Source organism: Moschus berezovskii, chromosome 7 (assembly GCF_049115385.1).
Source record: "Moschus berezovskii isolate FMDL1 chromosome 7, NW_MosBer_1.0, whole genome shotgun sequence".
In the NCBI taxonomy this organism is placed as follows: domain Eukaryota; kingdom Metazoa; phylum Chordata; class Mammalia; order Artiodactyla; family Moschidae; genus Moschus; species Moschus berezovskii.
This window is the reverse complement of record NC_142466.1, coordinates 81,730,856-81,736,240: the sequence shown is the minus strand read 5'-3', so window position 1 is coordinate 81,736,240 and position 5,385 is coordinate 81,730,856. Positions and strand designations below refer to the sequence as shown.

At 43.5% G+C, this 5,385-nt stretch overlaps 1 pseudogene; it reads right to left on the bottom strand.

Annotated features, from left to right (window-relative positions):
* Positions 1–4,748: 4,748 nt before the first annotated feature.
* On the bottom strand, positions 4,749–5,161 carry LOC129557163 (thioredoxin pseudogene; annotated as a pseudogene).
* Positions 5,162–5,385: the final 224 nt, after the last annotated feature.

Here is a 5,385-nt window from a genome sequence, read left to right as displayed (position 1 = left end):
GAAGTGACTTATTTATATTTAACCCATGATTTTATGGTTTCATCGTTTCCATTTTAATTTTTAATGAGTTCTGTAAAACAGTTTATATAAGATCTGAATTGAGAAACAATAATTAGCATAATTTAAAAGACTAGTTTCTTAAGTAGGAACTTTATTAGGGAAATAAAGCTCCATTTTGTCCTCAGTCTGTCACTGAGAGAATTAAATTCTATCCCCTTCCTCAAATCTGTGAATTGCATTAGGACTGAGGACATGATCCATACACAACAAATAGGCAGTAACAGATTTCTTGTCTAGTATCTGAGTTAATAGGAGCTACCCCACGTCCACCTCATGTGACGAGTTGACTCACTGGAAAAGACTCTGATGCTGACAAGGATTCAGGGTGGGAGGAGAAGGGGACGACAGAGAATGAGATGGCTGGATGGCATCACCGACTCAATGGACATGAGTTTGAGTGAACTCCGGGAGTTGGTGATGGACAGGGAGGCCTGGCGTGCTGAGATTCATGGGGTCGCAAAGAGTCGGACACGACTGAGCTACTGAACTGAACTGAACTGAACCCCACGTCCAAGTGGCGGTGACTCCGCAGTCGCAGGAGGGCTGAGAGGAGCTGCTCCATGTTCAAGATCAGAAGGGATGGCCGTGAGAAGATACCCCTTGTCCAAGGTAAGATGCAGTGGCTGCACTTTGCTGGAGCAGCCGTGAAGTGTTACCCCATGAACAAGATAAGAGAAACCCAAATAAGATGGTAGGTGTTGCGAGAGGGCAACAGAGGGCAGACACACTGAAACCATAATCACAGAAAACTAGCCAATCTGATTACACGGACCACAGCCTTGTCTAACTCAATGAAACTAAGCCATGCCGTGTGGGGCCACCCAAGACGGGCGGGTCATGGTGGAGAGGTCTGACAGAATGTGGTCCACTGGAGAAGGGAATGGCAAACCACTTCAGTATACTTGCCTTGAGAACCCCATGAACAGTATCAAAAGGCAAAATGATAGGATACTGAATGAGGAATTCCCCAGGTTGGTAGGTGCCCAGTATGCTACTGGAGATCGGTGGAGAAATAACTCCAGAAAGAATGAAGGGATGGAGCCAAAGCAAAAACAATACTCAGTTGTGGATGTGACTGCTGATAGAAGCAAGGTTCAATGCTGTAAAGAACAATATCGCATAGGAACCTGGAATGTTAGGTCCATGAATCAAGGCAAATTGGAAGTGGTCGAACAGGAGATAGCAAGAGTGAACGTTGACATTCTAGGAATCAGTGAACTAAAATGGACTGGAATGGGTGAATCTAACTCAGATGACCATTATATCTACTTCTGTGGGCAGGAATCCCTTAGAAGAAATGGAGTAGCCATCATGGTCAACAAAAGAGTCCAAAATTCAGTACTTGGATGCGATCTCAAAAACAACAGAATGATCTCTGTTCGTTTCCAAGGCAAATCATTCAATATTACAGTCATCCAAGCCTACGCCCCAACTAGTAACACTGAAGAAGCTGAAGTCGAAAGGTTCTATGAAGACCTACAAGACCTTTTAGAACTAACACCCAAAAAAGATGTCCTTTTCATTATAGGGGACTGGAATGCACAAGTAGGAAGTCAAGAAACACCTGGAGTAACAGGCCAATTTGGCCTTGGAGCACGGAATGAAGCAGGGCAAAGGCTAATAGAGTTTTGCCAAGAGAACACACTGGTCGTAGCAAACACCCTCTTCCAACAACACAAGAGAAGACTCTACACGTGGACATCACCAGATGGTCAACACCGAAATCAGATTGATTATATTCTTTGCAGCCAAAGATGGAGAAGCTCTATACAGTCAGCAAAAACAAGACCAGGAGCTGACTGTGGCTCAGATCATGAACCCCTTATTGCCAAATTCAGACTTAAATGGAAGAAAGTAGGGAAAACCACTAGACCATTCAGATATGACCTAAATCAAATCCCTTATGATTACAAAGTGGAAGTGAGAAATAGATTTAAGGGACTGGATCTGATAGATAGTGTGCCTGATGAACTATGGATAGAGGTTGGTGACACTGTACAGGAGACAGGGATCAAGACCTTCCACATGGAAAAGAAATGCAAAAAAGCAAAATGGCTGTCTGAGGAGGCCTTAAAAATAGCTGTGAAAAGAAGAGAAGCGAAAAGCAAAGGAGAAAAGGAAAGATATAAGCATCTGAATGCAGAGTTCCAAAGAATAGCAAGGAGAGACAAGAAAGCCTTCCTCAGCGATCAATACAAAGAAATAGAGGAAAACAACAGAATGGGAAAGACAAGAGATCTCTTCAAGAAAATTAGAGATACCAAGGGAACATTTCATGCAAAGATGGGCTCGATAAAGGACAGAAATGGTATGGACCTAACAGAAGCAGAAGATATGAAGAAGAGATGGCAAGAATACACAGAAGAACTGTACCAAAAAGATCTTCACGACCAAGATAATCACGATGGTGTGATCACTCACCTAGAGCCAGACATCTTGGAATGTGAAGTCAAGTGAGCCTTAGAAAGCATCACTATGAACAAAGCTAGTGGAGGTGATGGAATTCCAGTTGAGATCTTTCAAATCCTGGAAGATGATGCTGTGAAAGTGCTGCACTCAATATGCCAGCAAATCTGGAAAACTCAGCAGTGGCCACAGGACTGGAAAAGGTCAGTCTTCATTCCAATCTCAAAGAAAGGCAATGCCATTGAATGCTCAAACTACCGCATAATTGCACTCATCTTACACGCTAGCAAAGTCATGCTCAAAATTCTCCAAGCCAGGCTTCAGCAATATGTGAACCGTGAACTTCCAGATGTTCAAGGTGGTTTTAGTAAAGGCAGAGGAACCAGAGATCAAATTGCTAACATCCACTGGATCATGGAGAAAGCAAGAGAGTTCCAGAAAAACATCTATTTCTGCTTCATTGACTATGCCAAAGCCTTTGACTGTGTGGATCACAATAAATTGTGGAAAATTCTGAAAGAGATAGGAATACCAGACCACCTGACCTGCCTCTTGAGAAACCTGTATGCAAGTCAGGAAGCTACAGTTAGAACTGGACATGGAACAACAGACTGGTTCCAAATAGGAAAAGGAGTTCATCAAGGTTATATATTGTCACCCTTCTTATTTAACTTATATGCAGACATCATGAGGAACGCTGGGCTGGAAGAAGCACAAGCTGGAATCAAGATTGCCAGGAGAAATATCAATAACCTCAGATATGCAGATGACACCACCCTTATGGCAGAAAGTGAAGAGAAACTAAAAAGCTTCTTGATGAAAGTAAAAGAAAAGAGTGAAAAATTGGCTTGAAGCTCAACATTCAGAAAACTAAGATCATGGCATTGGTCCCATCACTTCATGGGAAATAGATGGGAAAACAGTGGAAACAGTGTCAGACTTTATTTTTTTGGGTTCCAAATTCACTGTGGATGCTGATTGCAGCCATGAAATTAAAAGACGCTTACATAAAGGGAGGAGGGAGGTGGGAGGGGGGTTCAGGAGGGGGAACTTATGTAAACCCGGGGCAAATTCATATCAATGTATGGCAAAACCAACGTATATAATATTGTAAAATAATTTGCCTCCAATAAAAAATAAATTAATTACCTAAAAAAAAAATGAAAAAAATAAAATAAAAGACGCTTACTCCTTGGAAGGAAAGTTATGACCAACCTAGACAGCATATTGAAAAGCAGAGACATTACTTTGCCAACAACAGTCCATCTAGTCAAGGCTATGGCTTTTCCAGTGGTCATGTATGGATGTGAGAGTTGGACTGTGAAGAAAGCTGATCGCTGAAGAATTGATGCTTTTGAACTGTGGTGTTGGAGAAGACTCTTGAGAGTCCCTTGGACTGCAAGAGATCCAACCAGTCCATTCTAAAGGAGATCAGTCCTGGGTGTTCATTGGAAGGACTGATGCTAAAGCTGAAGCTCCAATACTATGGCCACCTCATGTGATGAGTTGACTCACTGGAAAAGACTCTGATGCTGGGAGGGATTGGGGGCAGGGGGAGAAGGGGATGACAGAGAATGAGATGACTGAAAGGCATCACCGACTTGATGGAGGTGAGTTTGAGTGAACTCCGGGAGTTGGTGATGGACAGGGAGGCCTGGCTTGCTGTGATTCATGGGGTCACAAAAAGTTGGACACGACTGAGTGACTGAACTCAACTGAATTGAGCTGAAGAACAATCAAAAAAGCTCTTTTTAGTAAAGGTATCTGATGCATACTCAGTCACTCAGGTGTGTCTGACTCTTTGTGACCCTTTGGACTGTAGCCCGCCAGGCTCCTCTGTCCGTGGAATTCTCCCCACAAGATACTGGAGTGGATTGCCATTTCCTTCTCAAGGGGCTCTTCCTGACTCAAGGGTCAAACCCACATCTCCCATTGACAGGCAGATTGTTTACCACTGAGCCACCTGGAAAGCCCAAAACTATCTAGAAAAAACTCAAATAAATACTAGAAAGCTGTAAAGATGGTTTTACTCTAAAAGCCAAAATTCTTCCAAATTTCCATTAATAACAAACAATTCTCAGAGACTGATCAGGTTCAGCTAGGAACAGCATACAGTTTCAGCACTTTTTATCTCCCATAGGATAATCTCTGGAATTAAATGCAGTGGCAGGACAAATATTTCTTTCTTTTTTTTTTTAGAGTTAATATTTTATTGTCACTTATCAGATGGCAGTAAGGTATATAATCTTCATACTTGATCTTTCATGTAAATAAAAAAAAAATTACAAGTTTAAACAGCCAGGGGCTGGTCATGTCTTCAGAAAACATGATTAGATTAATTCATTAATGGTGGCTTCAAGTTTTTCCTTATTAGCTCCAGAAAATTCACCCACCTTCTGTCCCTTTTTAAAAAACTGGAAGGTTGGCATGCATTTGACTTCACATTCCGCAGTAACATCCTGACAGTCATCCACATCTACTTCGAGGAACACCACGTTGGAATACTTCTCAGAGAGAGAATGAAAGAAAGGCTTGATCATTTTGCAAGGCCCACACCACGTGGCTGAGAAGTCGACTACTACGAGTTTCTCTCCTGCACTGTTCAAGGCTTCCTGAAAAGCGTACTTGCTCTCAATCTGCATCACCGTCTTGGCAGCTGGGGGGAGTCTGACGAGGGACCTAACGGTGCAAGCGATGGAAACGGATCCGATGCGCCGGACAGAGCTTGGCCAGCGCGCAGCCCGCTTTCCCTTTATAGTAACAGGGGGCGGGGCGGGCGGGTGCGCGCAGCGTGCATGCGGCAGGGAGCTCCCCCTCGGGCCTTCCGCGCCCGCGCAGGCGTCAGGGCGAGGCCCCGCCTCCCCCAAACATTTCTTGTAGTTACTTAAACAAGAACTTTGAGGGCTGTCTAGTCCCTCC